Source organism: Oryzias latipes, chromosome 10 (genome assembly GCF_053564925.1).
Source record: "Oryzias latipes strain Hd-rR chromosome 10, Olatipes_Hd-rR_3.1".
NCBI classification, from domain to species: Eukaryota; Metazoa; Chordata; class Actinopteri; order Beloniformes; family Adrianichthyidae; genus Oryzias; species Oryzias latipes.
In genome coordinates, this window is record NC_136246.1 from 21,475,285 (window position 1) to 21,491,429 (window position 16,145).

At 41.7% G+C, this 16,145-nt stretch overlaps 1 protein-coding gene and 1 long non-coding RNA gene across 9 annotated transcripts in view; one reads left to right on the plus strand and one right to left on the minus strand.

The window, feature by feature from the left end:
* frmpd3 (FERM and PDZ domain containing 3) overlaps window positions 1–16,145 on the plus strand; it is a 113,602-nt gene that overhangs the window by 17,729 nt on the left and 79,728 nt on the right. The gene's annotated exons all lie outside the window — the stretch shown is intronic.
* Window positions 6,590–11,320, minus strand: LOC144994900 (uncharacterized). 2 transcript variants are annotated; one of them, XR_013658587.1, is made up of 7 exons: window positions 11,182–11,320; window positions 10,097–10,179; window positions 9,723–9,810; window positions 9,265–9,376; window positions 7,696–7,723; window positions 7,460–7,579; window positions 6,590–7,026 (listed from the first exon to the last, which is right to left on the minus strand). It is a non-coding gene; the product is annotated as an uncharacterized LOC144994900 (long non-coding RNA). The 2 variants fall into 2 exon arrangements; XR_013658588.1 differs by having other exon boundaries at window positions 6,835–7,026; window positions 7,460–7,559.

A 16,145-nucleotide genomic window follows, 5' to 3' on the forward strand; every position in this document is an offset into this window, starting at 1 on the left:
ACAGGCTGCCAACCTTGTGATTCCTTTAATCACTTGTTCAGTCAGAGCATCCAACAAGGCTGATGGTGGGAATATGTGCATTTAGCCAAGCCGCAATTGGTAACGGTTTAAAAACAAGTTTCTTGAATCCATATTTGAGGTCGGCCAGTATCAAGGGTTGTGAAAGCCTTGGGTCCCTTCAGTTTCTAATTCATACAGGAGTCTTTATGTGGACATCAATACTGTTCCACATGTTGCATGCATTAATGTGTTTTTCAGTCTCAGGGCTCTTCAATAAAGTGATTGTCCTTGTCTGTGATGATCATAATATCCACCTGAAAAAACAATTTTAATGGCAAAATGCACACATTTCACACCATTACAGTTTCTGTTTGGACAAAAGAATGAATACTTACCAAAATAATATTCTCTATTGCCCATTGCAAAGAAACCTTTACTTTGCCTTACGGAAAATGTATATTTTATTTTTAAAATTTCACTCAAAGGCTCTCATTAGAACTGATTTCCTTAACTTAAATAGAGTACAATATTGTTTCTCTTAGGAACAATGTTTGTTTGCTGGTGATGAGTGGAATATGAGTTACTTATATATAATATGTTAAAAACTGTTAGAAAATTTCATTTCCAACATTAGATTTCTCTGATGTTGAATTCCCCTTCTCCTGTTTCCCATTATGACATTTTGTAAATTTTGTATGCATTTATATAATGTTTTAAGTTGTGATGTAAGTTTTATCCTAATTTTTAGAATCACAGTTGAACCCATGTGCAAAAGAAAAGAGAAAAAAAGATGTTTCAGCTCACTTAATAAAATGTTTTTCATAGCACAATGTCTCGAAGGCTATGTCCGTATTCCTTCAATACTCACTACTTAATGCATTATAGCCTTTTGTTTAAAGCTGTCTGAATCTACAATCCTTAATTCCAGTGTCCCACAAATTTATATTTATAAAAATATATTTATTTATATATTTATATTGCATTTGGATTCCCAAATAGTCAACGTAAAATGGTCATATGTGAGTGATAAGATGATGACATGCATCTGTGCATGGTGGTTGCCAATGAAAGAACTGCTCAACATGGACTTCTGTCTTGGAGAGGCAGTAAAAGAAAACAAATTGGATGTCAATTTGTTTTGTCTTGCAGCTTTGTGCACAAGAACAAATGTTGCTTCAGGTGAAGTATGAGCCTTTGGGCATTGAGTTTTAGTTAACCACGACAAAAAAATCAAGTTATGAAAGGAGTGCAGCCTCGCAGCTGTGGAATGGACCCCATTGCTGTCCCAGTCTGGGTACCGTGGTGATGTTCCAGTGGCCGAGCTGGCTCCTGGTATGAATAGATTCCCAAAATACTGTTTCCTCACATGCAGCAGTTTCTTTTAGAATTTACTTTTATATGTCTTAACTGATTATAGGGTGATTGCTTATGTGTGTTAATGGGGGAAGGAGGGTGGGTAAAGGGTGGACTGTGTTTTTTTTTCATTTTATTGGTTTATTTTTTTTCTGATTCTATTTTTAATTGTAAAGTACTTTGATTGTGCAAGTATGGGAAGCTCTTTTTTAAAAAAATATTATTTGATTAATTGGTTAAGGAATCTTAATATAAAGTGTTACCCAAATAATTATATAAAACAATAAATAAAATAAGAAATTGAATAATTAAAAAAAAATAAATCCTTATAGAGAAAACACCTCAAATCCTTATTTAGAAAGGCTGACTTGGTAAATTGTGGTTTAAGCCTCTACATCATCCTTTTGTGGCTCACTAACAACAGTTCCCAAGTTCCAACTGCGATGTCTGTTGCAAACATAAAATCCAATTTTAGCTTTTTGCTTTTGCGGTGCCCTTTTTTTTTTTTTTTTCATAAGCAATGAAATAACTCTTTTTTTTCATTCTGCAAGTCCAAGCCAAAAGGTCTGCATTCACACAAATCGTTTACTAATGGTCTGTCGTGCTTAATATAAATACAGTAAACACTGACTTTGTGAAAACAAAGTGAACGCTTTTCGAGCAAATATGCTGACAACACCCAGCAAAGCAAATCCATTGTATGAATAATGAGCTCTCTAATGGAAAAGAAAAGTCAAAATAAGGCAATATTCATTTGAAAGCCTGCTGGAATGTTTTCATTTGAAGCTTGGTTTTGAATGACTGAACTGTAATCAGTTTTTAGAGTCTGCTGAAGCAGTGCACAGGAGGATGTTGCATCTCATTTGCACTAAAGCCTTTTCATCCAAACGTATTGTGCAATCACAGCTGCTGATCAGCAGGAAACAAAGCAGGAATAACTCTGCCTTCAGAAGAGGAAAAAGGTCAGACCTCTGTTGCTATGAAGTAATTTCTTCCTCAGTTACTCATAAGCAGTATTTATGAGTTCAGTGGCTGATGTGCATTCAGTCATTTCTAGGGGAATACATTTTATTTTGAAAATATTTACATTTCAAAGCTTTCTTGTTCCATGTAGCTATGGTTCACTGTTTGGCTTTAACATATTGTGTTGCAATCAGAAGCCTCTAGTCCTGCAGAGATTCAATTACTTGACCAAATGCTTGTGGGCTAACTAATTGATCTCAGTTGGTATTTCTTTCAAATCACAGCATTTTCCCACAATGCTTTGTTCTGTTTGTCTTCAAAACACATTTAAAGGCTGAAATATTTGCTATGGCTGAGTGTACAAGCTATGTCATGTTTAGAAATTTATCTTCATAAAGTATCACTTCAGTCATCTTTGATCAACAGTATTGCAAAAGCAGCAGTAGCCACAAGCTACTGTAGTAGCTTCTTCATCACACCCACAAGCTTTTTAAAGGGCATTATTTGTATCTGCTCCTGATTCCTGACTATTTTAATAAAGAAGTACTTCAAATGCAATTGTATGCATAATTTTCTTTACGTGTGTCCTCCACCATGAGAAAAATGCCATAAGAAGATGTTACAAACATCAAAATCACAATTGCCTTTAGAGGGGATCTTTAAAGTGAACAATAATTACAATACATGATTAATAATTGCGACGTTAAGACTGGTCATTTCAAACGTATCTGTTACTTGTTAAAATGACCAAAAACTCTTCAAATATCCTTTGTCAACCCTTTAACACCATGTTCGTATTTGCAGATTACGTTTCATCTCATAAACTAATGTATCTCTCTCTCTCTCTCTCTATCTCTCTCTCTCTCTATCTCTCTCTCTCTATCTCTCTCTCTCTCTATCTCTCTCTCTTTAGTGGATAAAATGTAAAAGGGATAAAGTTCAAAAACAAGTATCAGCTCCCATGTTCGTATTTGCAGATTACGTTTCATCTCATAAACTAATGTTTAACACAAATGAAAGGGATATGGTGATAAATCAACTCCTGCACTTTTACAGTTTTTCTCAGTCGCTTTAGTACAATTCTCAGATCAGAATTGAAGTTTGCAAATACGAGTGTGCATTTCTCAAAACAAGTTGTACAAACAGCAAAACACTATGGATTTCTTGCAAAAAGCTGTAACTTGCTCAAAATCTTTAGTTCATCTCTCAAAACTAAGTCTTTATGTCATTGAACATGTCAGTGCCATCAGAATGTCAAGTCCTTGTGTCATTGTCTACGAACAAGACAGTCAAATTACTTAGTCATGTTGTCAATATAACTGTGTACTTTAGAGGGAGGTTCTGATGTAAACTATGGCTAAAGTTTTGATGACAATTATTGTAAAATGTAAGTTACACCTTTTTTGTTTGATTGCAAGAGACTGGACAAGATTCACTTTTACACTCTTATTGTTCATTTTTTAATTTGTTGACAGACCATGTCATACCAACATAGAAAAAACCCACTGCAAACAGTAACACAAAGGGGAAAAAAAGATAGGACAATATTCTGCACAACAGTACAGGCAGTGCATTAGGAATTGGTGTGGTCTTCCTACACCGCTTGTCGTTCCTGTATGTTAGGCCACAAATTCTCATCCACATCACAGCGAATATCCTCTCTTGCAACGCAGCGAAATATGTTTGTCACATTATGACAACTTGGTCAACCATTTTGCAGTTAATGACTTATACGATGAACTAATGATTAGGTGTTTTGAGGAGTAAGACTATTGCACAGTGAACTATATAATACATTTTGATCAACATGACATAAACAATTGATAATGTAGCAAAGAGCAGAGAATTGTACATAATCATTTGCATGGATGTACCAAAGCAATTGCAACTTGTTCAAAGAAGTGAGAAACTGCTTATGTGATGTGCACAAGTGATATCATGATGTGAAGATTGAACAAATAGTTTTGGGAATTTCATTCTGATCTGAGAATTGTACTAAAGCGACTGAGAAAAACTATATTGTAAAATGTAAGTTACACCTTTTTTGTTTGATTGCAAGAGACTGGACAAGATTCACATTTACACTTTTATCGTTCATATTGTAATTTGTTGACAGACCATGTCAACAAATTGTCAACAAACCATGAAACCATGAAACCATGTCAACAAACCATGAAAAAACCCACTGCAAACAGTAACACAAAGGGAAAAAAAAAGATAGGACAATATTCTGTACAACAGTACAGGCAGTGCAGTAGGAATTGGTGTGGTCTTCCTACACCGCTTGTCGTTCCTGTATGTTAGGCCACAAATTCTCATCCACATCACAGCGAATATCCTCTCTTGCAATGCAGCGAAATATGTTTGTCACATTGTGACAACTTGGTCAACCATTTTGCAGTTAATGACTTATACGATGAACTAATGACTAGGTGTTTTGAGGAGTAAGACTATTGCACAGTGAACTATATAATACATTTTGATCAACATGACATAAACAATTGATTATGTAGCAAAGAGCAGAGAATTGTACATAATCATTTGCATGGATGTACCAAAGCAATTGCAACTTGTTCAAAGAAGTGAGAAACTGCTTATATGATGTGCACAAGTGACATCATGATGTGAAGATTGAACAAATGTCAGCATCTGGGTGAGGGTGATTGAGACAGGTGAGGGTGATTGAGACACGTGAGGGTGATTGAGACACGTGATGCTGTAGTATCGCGAGAGCCGACGAGAGGAGTGTGGTGAGTTTACTTGGCGGCGCATAAGTTGTGAACAAACATTTTTGATTTATTTTATTACACCGCCATATTTAAATAATCCAGAAAGTTAAAAAATAAAAAAATCTGAAAAAGTTTGTCAAGCATTTGCCAGCCTGGATGACCTGGAGGACCTGGAGGATCTGGAGAATTACATCGACGAGTGTTTCAATACCTGCCTCATGAAGAAATCCAACACCGCCACTCCGTCCACCAAACGCAACCGTCCCGAAGACTCCCCCGGGGCTGCCTCCTCTCCAGGCAGCAACATGAGTGACATCCTGGATTCAATTGATAAAAGGCTCTCCAGCCTTGATTGCCGTTTAAATCTGCTGGAGATCTATGGAGTTAATTCAGTCTCAATAATCAGAAATGCACACAACCGGTTTTACAAATGCACACGCTCCGATTCACAAATGTAATTTTATGCAAACGTGAAAAATAAATTCGGAAATACACACCCTGTGTTTCACAAACACACAGATTGTGTTTCACAAATGCACACTAAATGTTTTACAAATGCACAATAAGTGTTTCTCACAAATGTGCACACTGTGTTTCACAAAAAACATTTTAGAAATTCACAATAAATGTATCAGAAATACACAGTAGGTGCTTCACAAACATGATTTTTAGGTACACATGTGATGTGAACTCACAGATCATTCGAATTGCAGAATGTGCATTCAAAATCCCGTTCTCGTTTGTGAATCTCCCCGTGTGTGTGAGAGATTTTTCTACGGTGAATATTGAGACTCATCTGACGGAGCGGGTCAACTAATGTCACCATTGGCTAGTGAATCTGTCAATCAAACTCATCGGGAAAGCAGGCGGGTTCGCTTTTAGCCAATCGTATGGCCCCTTACACTTTACGCTTTCTGCGGGTGGCAAAAGCCCCGCCCATATTTGATTCTGTACCAGTCGGTCGTTAGCGTGTTAGCCTTAGCATGGCTTGTCGGTTTATTGCCTTCGGTTGTCAAAAATGACTGGCTTGTGCAACTTTTCAGTGGACCTGGGAGCAAGGCAACAGTGGTTGAATGCAGTTGACATTGAATCCATCGAACTCTGTACTGGTCATGAGATTTGAAATGAATGTTTCACTCGGGATTGTTTGTACGTTATTCTCTTAGCTTTCATGCTCGGTCATTTCAACACTCAGACACGGTTTTGATCATATGAAGGTGGAAGAGAAAAATCTTCAACTTCCACAGGTTTTGTGGAGAAACTGGCATCACTTTGCTCCGTACCACGCAGTGGGACTACATTACCTCAAGTTCATCTCACTGTCAATCCCAGATACCCAATACACCTCCCCTGCTCAGCCCGAAGTCACTTTGCTTGACCTTAATTTTATTTTTTTAATAACTCAAATGTCATTGATTTTATATTGTAACCATATACATATACACCTCTTGGCCAGGTCACCCTTGCAAAAAAGATCCTCATCTCTCTGGGTTTTATAGCTGGTTAAATACTACACAACAAAAGATGGTCATAGAACAACAAAGTGCAAACATTCACCCTTTATTGCAGAGTAAAATTCAGTGAAAACATGGACAGATTAAAACATCAAAATTTAAGCAAATGTGGGATCTCTACTGATTTGAATTTTATTTAAACTGGAACTAATTTTCATAACTTCCTTACATACAATGAAGTCCCTTGAACAATACAGCAGTATTGATTTGAACTCTGTCTTGCCCCGCTCAGTCTCTCTTCTTCTGTATGTAATTATGTCGCCTAAATTAAGTTCTAAACACACTGGACAGTAAAGATGTAGGTCAACTCCCAAACGGTCTGAATTCCACAATGGATTGATGTCGTCTTGCAGTTCCAACATTTGTGGACCCAAAAGAGGACTGTCCCATACCAGGACATTGATCCCAGGATGAGGTTCAGCCATGGATCCACTCTCCTCCCGTTCAATCTCTGGAAACAGCATACCCTGACAAAAAAATATATATATATATATACTGTTTATGAACAGCACTGTTTTTTTTGTGTTTTAGATTATGTAGGAACAGTGACCGACTAATAATAACTTATATTGTTGCTTGCAGGCAGACCTCATATCTCCATAACTGTTTATAATTTGCAAATAAGTGAACCTTAACAAAGTAGTGACATTAGTACATCTGATGGCTCATAATGCCATGCATTGTGATGCATTTTGAACTTGCAGATGTGCTATTATTCCTACAAACAAACAATTTAGGGAAATTGTTTGCACCACACAACAATAATCCTTTTCATTCATTTTCGATGAAAATTCACTGTAGTCATTATGATTTCATGATACTCTTCTTGATACTTTCCACTTTAGTCAAACTGCACACAAATCAGTTGTCCAGTACAGTGAGATTAAATAAAGCATTTACCCGGGGATCAGAAACAGGGTTCTGGGTCAAGCCCAACTGCCACAGCTGATTTGGTGTCATGCTTTGCTCCGTCCTGATTGGATGGCTGTCCCACGCGTCACTAAAGACATCCAAACTGGCCTGAATGCGTGGTAGAAAAATGTAATGGCAGCAGAATACGTGATGTGACTGATATTGAGCAAGTCTTGGTCCTCAGGAGAGTGCAGGATGTTGTAATATAAACCAGTAACACTCACGAAGACATCACACCAGAGGGGCTCAATCCTGTATTTGGAAAAAAGCAAAAAGAAATATTATATTGTCAGATTTATTTTTAATACATCATTCACTTTTATGTATCAGGGCTCCAGACTAACTTTTTTCACTAGGAGCACAGTGGACCCTAACTGAAAATTTTAGGGGCACAACCAGAAAATTTAGGGGCGCATACCGTAAATCAACATTCTAACCAAATCTACTAATTTCCACTGTATTACAAATAAATACTTTAACAATAGATGCAGAAATTACAATGTGCTGTTTCTAATTCAGTGTCATATTTTATTCTGCACTTTTGAAGATGCAACATGAAGGTAAACTGACAGCACCATCGCTGTCACGACAGTACAACTAAGTAAAAAAAATACCATACTTAAAATAATAATAAAATAAAAAAAAGTTTTTAGTAACAAGTGATTACCGTAGTAACCTTTCGTAATTTCACAGTTTCAAACAATACTTAAATGTATGTAAATATTAGAGGATGGAAATTCATGTTGGTGACACCAAATAGGTTCAGCCAAGATGCACAATAAGCGTGTTTGAGATCACCCAGATGGACGCAACACTGCACAGATCACCTGGTGTGAGACATATTTTTGTTTTTGCTCCAACATCACCTGTCAATCAAAACAAAAATATCACGAGAAAGGGGTGAGAGCAAAACACCAATCAGAGCGAACGCAGCTGGAAATTTAGTATTGAATTGACTAAAAGCTGCCCTACAGACTAAAAAACAATGCATTATGGGACATGCGTCCTGATGGGTTTTTTGTAGTTCACTGATCAATTAAAATAATTTAAAATACCAACTGATTAAAAAAAGGCTACATCCATTACAAAACATTAAAATAATTATAAAAGATGTAATATCACAGATCATACTTAGGGGGAGAGGCATATTAAAACGAAATTGAATGTTAAGGACAACTCCTAATTCCTGGTCTCTTTCAGTCTCGCTGCAGCTTCGATTTCATGCAAGTTTGAGACCCCTGCTGTACACTCTGGCACTAGTACACTAGCTGCAGGTCGGAAGAACGAATCAATAGTTCGCTTGCTCATAGCTCAGACGCACATATCAGGTTGTGATGATATTTGTCTCCGTTTCCTTCCCACGGATGTTTACGCGCGCTCGATTATCTCTAGGCCCCGCCCCTCCACATATTTTAGCCACTTGCAGTGACTTTCCCTATTCTTCTCACACGCATTGGCCGCCTCAGGCATCACTCAATGAAACGCGAGTGTGTGCTCGCGTGTGCTCCAGTCTCATGAGTATTCGCGCGAGTGTGTGTGTCTGCCTGCGTGCGTGTGCGCTCGCGTCTCATTGATGATTTCATCTCTCATTTCATCGATCATTGACGTGCTCCTTTCATGTTTAATGTATAAAAAATACGGAGGGTGGAGGAGGCAAATTTACTGGTCGCACATGTGCGACTGGGTGTAAAATTCAGTCGCACACTCAAATTTTGGTCGCAACATGCGACCAAATGGACGCAGTCTGGAGCCCTGTGTATATATTAAAGCTTCTAAAACTAGGTTCAACTCACCGTTGATTGTGTGTACACTTTTCCCACAATGAAGCCGTTTGTGTCAGTTGTACGTACTGTGAGCATTAACTCGGCTATGCCCACATGTTCTCCTCCGTGATCTCCTCTCACCCTGACAATAACATGAAAATCATGTCTCAAACACATAATTACAAATGCGTCGCCAATACGGTACACATCAATTTAAAATGTAATGTTCTTATGTATGATGCCAATAAGTAGAATTTCTAGGTTAAAAAAATTGCAGGAGTGGGTTACATGTATCACTGGGGAAAAAAATGAGGTGAGAGAGACTGTTAAGGGGGGGGGTAAATGTTATTCATGAGGGGAAAGTTTTAGAGTTGCCTTTGTTTATGGAGAGGAGTCTAAAAAAAGTAATTTTATTTTTGTACAAATAACCAAGTACTTATACTGCCTGATATGTGAATAAAATATTTCTTTATGAATAACATGAATACCTCAGAGGAAAGCCATAAACGTTCACAGCGTCACTGAAGAAGGCCAAGTCTGCACAGTTGTTGTCTGCTATCTTCTCAGGTACAAGATCTATGGAATACAAGTACAAATAATTTCAACTGACAGATATTTACAGCGGCAAAAATGCTAAATTCCCAATTGACAGGTAAAACAGTAATACAATAGGATGATAAAATATGAAATAGAATAGAATAGAAGGGTATTTAATAATCCCTGAGGAATTTTTTTTTAAATGGCCATCTTAAAAAAACACATAAACACACATGCATTACAAATAGAAATATCACAAAATAAAAAGATTGATAAAAAAAGGTAAATAATTGGAAAATCAGTGGGTAAAATTAAAAGAAATTACTTGTAAGATGCCCTGCCAGAGAGTTGTATTGCCTGATGGTATGAGGAACAAAAGATTGTCACGCTGTCACGCTTCAGTAATTCCTAGAGAATAAATAAAAACACAACAAACATGGATTAGATCATTTAGCTGTCTGATCTTAAATTACATAATTTTCAAATATATGAAAGGGGAATTTTTTAAAACACTCTTGCTATGATAACTTGAGCTTGTAGTAAAGAACAGCTTTAAAAAAAAATCAGAGACAAGACACTGATCACAGGAAGCCTGTGAGTAATACTTACAGTAACTTCTACTCTAATCACTGTTGACAGCTGATTTCTCCCATCCACCCTTTCTGTGACTACTTATTGACTACAAAACAGCCTAAAAACATAATGTTTGGGATTCTTGTCATTACGTCATTGGAAGTAAAGAGATACGGGGATTTTAGTGGCTGTCACTCTGACACAATCTCACAGGGCTGGTCATCACAATGAATACGGGTTCTAACGTTAGAAACTTAATGAGGCTTCTTTCATTCAACAGTGGATTCATGTCTGTTATATTTAAAAAATGCCGTTTTCATGATTGTCACATGAATTAACTTCTTTGCACAGTCGACCCCGTCTTAAAGTCTGGGTTGTGAAAATGCTGTGTCTAACTTTAACCCGGATCGCGTTTACATAAAGGCAGCACATGGAACAACTAGCTAGTTAGCATAGCATAGCATCAGTGTTTAAACAAATCGCCGTCTCCAAATCAATACTTTTTATTAAACTTTCTTTGCTGCTGTAAATCCGGCATGCTTTTCCCTTAGTTCCATCTGAATCATGTTAAGAACCTACAGATCATTGGCTATAGACGCTAGCTTGAACCGACACCGGCTTGAACTTCACTCACACTCACAGGCAGACACAACTTGCACAGGCTAAGCAAAACAAAGCTAAGCTAATTTGCGGTGGGGGTACTCTGCAAACGACTCGGCTGCAGTGTTCATAAAGCATTCACACATGTCACTTGGCAAAGGAGAACGCTTCAACTTAGTATTCAATAACATTACAGGACGTACGACGAGGGAATGATCAAATAAATGCATTACTTACGGGCTGAGACTGATCCCGTTCAGAAGACCTCTCCGCCATGTTTGCCGCCCGCGTCCTCCCAACTGCTGTGCTGAACAGCTCCCTCCCTCGTCACTTTGAAAGTGAGGAGTGTAAGGGACCATTCGATTGGTTAAAAGCAAACCCGCCTGCTTTGCCGATGAGTTTGATTGACAGATTCACTAGCCAATGGTGAGATTAGTCGACCCGCTCCGTCAGATGAGTCTCAATATTCACCGTAGAAAAATCTCTCACACACACGGGGAGATTCACAAACGAGAACGGGATTTTGAATGCACATTCTGCAATTCGAATGATCTGTGAGTTCACATCACATGTGTACCTAAAAATCACGTTTGTGAAGCACCTACTGTGCATTTCTGATACATTTATTGTGAATTTCTAAAATGTTTTTGTGAAAAACAGTGTGCACATTTGTGAGAAACACTTATTGTGCATTTGTAAAACATTTAGTGTGCATGTGTGAAACACAATCTGTGTGTTTGTGAAACACAGGGTGTGTATTTCCGAATTTATTTTTCACGTTTGCATAAAATGACATTTGTGAATCGGAGCGTGTGCATTTGTAAAACCGGTTGTGTGCATTTCTGATTATTGAGACTGAATTAACTCCATAGAGATCCTCCATAAGGAATTCCAAGGTTTGCGAGAGTCTCTGGAGTTCAGCCAACAGCAGGTGCAGGAGCTCGCAGCGGAGAACCAGTCCCTCAGAGAGACCGTCAAGATCATGGCCAACGACACCGCCCGTCTTTCTGAGGATAACCGATCTATAAAGGAAACCCTCCTGGATCTTCAGGCGAGGAGCATGAGGGACAATCTAGTGTTCGCAGGGATTCCAGAAGAGGCAGGGGAAGTCCCGGAGAACATTGTTAAGTCCTTTATAGAGGTCCACCTGAAACTCCCCAAGGAAGAAGTCCAGAAGATCTCCTTCCACGGGGTTCACCGGCTCGGAGGAAAGAGGCCGGACAATCAGCGTCCCCGTCCTATTGTTGCTAAATTTGAACATTATAAACAAAAGATGCAGGTAAAAAGCAGAGGGCGAGAGCTGAAAGACACACATTACAGTGTTAATGATCAGTTTCCAGGCGAGATCCTCTGCCGGCGGAAAATCCTCTTCCCGCTGAGGAGGAAGCACCTGTCTGCTGGAGCACGCGCGGTGGTTGCCGTTGATAAACTTTTTGTGAATGGCAAGCTGTTCCGGGACCCAGAGGTAACACCCTGGCTGTGCTGAAGGCTTTCAGAGGCGCACTGACATCTGCGCTGCCCAGAAGAAACCCGCAAACTTATTTAACTGAATAGGAAATAATCGGATCATCAATAATCCACACCTCTCAGGAAAAGTGTTTTTTCTTTCTCTCACATTCATGTTTCTGTTGTTGTTTCGTTGTTTTTGTTTTTTGTTCTTTCTCTTTTCCTCTCTCTTTTCTCTTGCCCCCCCCCCTTCCCATTTCCTCATATGTGAATCAGGTAAAGTCAACGCAACCACGGTAAGTATTTATTTATGCACGGAACGGGCGCGCGCGCATACTAGCGCGCATAAGAGCATGCACACGCGATCCCGCACACACACGTTGATAAACTGCAAAAACCTCACTTAGGCTCACACAGGACGCACGCAACATGCAGCTGACAGCCAAGACACGTTCACCCACAACGCACAGCGCTTGTCAGTGTAGCAGAAACGCACAGCGTGCACGCGCACACGGACGGGCACACGCACTATTTAGCCTTGCACTCTCCCGGTTAGAACAGCTATGAACAGTCTAAACATCGTTAGCTGGAATGTGCGTGGACTTGGTTCTGGGCCAAAGAGATTGAAAGTGTTAAATCACCTGAATGATCTTAAAGCAGATATAGCTCTGCTGCAGGAGACCCATTTATCTTTATCAACTGGTCATCTCCTGTGCTGTTCCCAGTATCCAGTTATGTATTCTGCCAGTTTCAACTCCAAACAAAGAGGAGTTGCAGTTTTGATTAATAAAAATGTTACATTTACTCATAAGGACACAGTAACTGACCCAGAAGGCAGATTTGTAATCATTAATATATCCATTCAGAATAAGGACTTTTGCATCGCCAGTATCTATGGCCCTAATGTTGACGACTCTTCCTTCTTTCACAGATTCTTCACCTCACTCTCAGCTCACTCTGACTCCACAATCATTATAGGAGGAGACGTCAACCTGGTTTTGGACCCTGAACTTGACAGACTCAGCACAGCAGCAAATCAGCGTACATGGCAGTCTGCAAGTATTCTAAAGCAGTACATGAATGATCTGGGTCTCTGCGACGCGTGGCGCTCATGTCATCCAAGCACTAAGGGGTTCACCTTTTTTTCTCCAGTTCATCATTCACACTCTCGTTTAGATTATTTATTAGTCAGTAACTCCCTTTTGAAAGAAATTAAAAGTTCCAACATTCATCCAATTATTATCAGTGACCATGCACCAGTTTCTGTTACTATTTCAAGGGAAGTACCCAGACCCTCGGGTTCAACCTGGAGGTTTAATACATCTCTGTTAAAAGACCAGGAATTTATTGAATTCTTTAAAAAAGAGTGGGCAACCTTCTTAGAATTCAACAATACTTCTGAAATATCACCAAGTATTCTTTGGGAAGCAGCAAAAGCAGTCATGAGAGGGAAAATCATCTCTTATTCAACGCATAAAAAACGCAAAGAGAAAGCAGATTTATTAGAATTAGAAAATAAAATAAAAACTCTGGAGACTGCTTATATTGTGGGGGGTCTTGTCGGCCCTGACCTGTGGGGGGGCATTCTGGGGGAGGGGGGGGGGTCCACTATTGGTACGGGGCAGGGGGGGTTGACGGGTCGGGGTCTCCGCTGAGGCCATCGGCGGTTTCCCCGGCCGGTTGGCTGCCTCGGTCCCGTCGACGCCTGACCAGAGCTCTTCTAGGGCCGGCGTTTGGGGGTGGGGGCCTGGGCTTGCTCCGGGGGGGGCCGGCGCTTTCTGGCTCCTCTCTCTCTGTGTGGGGGGGGGTGGTGCTGGGCCTGGGGTGTCGGCGCCTCCGGGGGTGGGGCCCCTGGGCTGGGTGGGCCTGGCCCCCTTGCTGGGGGGGGGCGGTGCTGTTTGACCACCGGGGGACAGTCTATCAGCTGTCCCCAACTTACCCCCTTCCTCATATAACCTCATAATAGGGTGAGGGGGTGGGGGGCTTAGCCTGCGATGAGCCTTGGGGGGGGGTTTACTAGGCAGTGGCCCCCCTCCTATGGTTGCCGTATGGAGTGGGCCCCCCCTCTTTCGGTTTTATTTGCACTTTAGACATGTAGGGCCCTTGGTAGGGGGGGTGCTTGGACATCACTGCCAGCAAGCAGCGGATGTCCTCCTAGCACCCTACCCGCCAATTTTAACCGCACCTTAGACATTTAGGGCCCCTTGGTGGGGAGGGTGAGGGGACGTCACTGTGAGTAATCAGGAGATGTCCCCTTAGTGCCCTACCCGCCAATTTTAACTGCACCCCCCTTAGTACACACACCCCTCCCCCCTCAATATATACATCCCAACATAAACACACACACATGCACACACACACCATCTCAAACACACATACACGCACACACAATTTGCAAGGAAGGTGGGACCTGGGTCCATCTGTCCCCTGCCTCTTCCCTGGTGGGGGGTGCGGGCCCCCCTTTGCAACGGCGGCCGTGTCCCCGGGGTGCCGGCTTCCTGGGCCCGGCGGTGCTCTCTCCGCGCGGTGGGGGAGTTCACATTACATCTGAGCCGGGGGTGTCTGGTCCCTGGGGGGTGGGTTCTGGTCCTTGCTCCTGAGTGCTGGGCCCCGCCAAATTTCCAACTGTGGCCGAGCCTGGTCGGGCCATATTTATAACACCCCTTGTGGGCCCTCTTTTTTTCCCCGGGGTTCCCCCCTCCTGGGCGGGGGCGGCGGGCCCCCTGCCTCGCTCCTCCCTGGACCAACCGTGGGCCGGGCGGATGGTTGCCTGGAGTGCGGAGCGGGTCTCCCTTGGGGGGTCCTGGCTCGTACCTGGGGTTGGGGCGGGGGGATGCCCGGAACTCCTGGGTGGTGGTGGGGTGCTCGTTTGGGGCTGTGGGCGTCCTTCTCCGGTGGGGCTCTGCGTTGGGTTCTCCCGGCGCGGCGGGGGGGCTGCTCTCCTGGTTGGGCTGGGGCGGCGCTCTCTTTCCCTCCGTGCTTCCCTGACCTCTGGCTCTGGGGGCCTTGCGGCGGCCCTGCTGGCCCTGGCCTGGGTGGCGGTCTTGGTCGCCCGGGCGGCGGTTGTTCCCTGCCGGTTCCCGTGTGGCGTTGGGGGGATTCCGGCTGCCGCTGCTGCTGCGGTGGGGGTCTTGGGGTGGGGATGGCTGGGCACTCTCCCTCCTTCTTTTCACGTTCCACCATCCATTTTAGAAGAACATAAAACCTCACCTGAGCACTGGTGTTAGCTCACCTTTGCACTAATAGCTTGCATGACTGAATGACTGAAATATTTCACACTAGTTGGTTATCAGGCATAAGTATGCGTGTGAACACTATCTGTTTTGTGTACATGTCGACAGGTGGACATTTTTGCAGCTAGCAGGTGTGTTTATAACATTTGAGTGTGTGTGTGGACAGGCCCCGCCCTTTTTGTACTGCATTTGAACCTTACCATAATGATTAACAACCAGTAAACTTGTTGCTGTATGCTGCTTCATGGTCTTATCCCCTTTCCCCTCCTATTATCACCCCCTACCCCCCCCTCTCTCTAGCGTCCCTCTCTCTTCTTCCCCTCTTTCCTTTTCCGTCCGGTCCAACACCAAAGATTTTCAGACATGATTGAAATTAATAAAGTTTGGCCTCAATTACAAAAGGGGTTTATTCAGACATACCTTTGGTTTGTCAGAAGATTAATAACCCCTCTTGTTAAAGCAAAATATGTCCAACACAAGAGGCCCTCAGCTCTCGTCTGTCTGCCCAGCTGTTGGACAGGA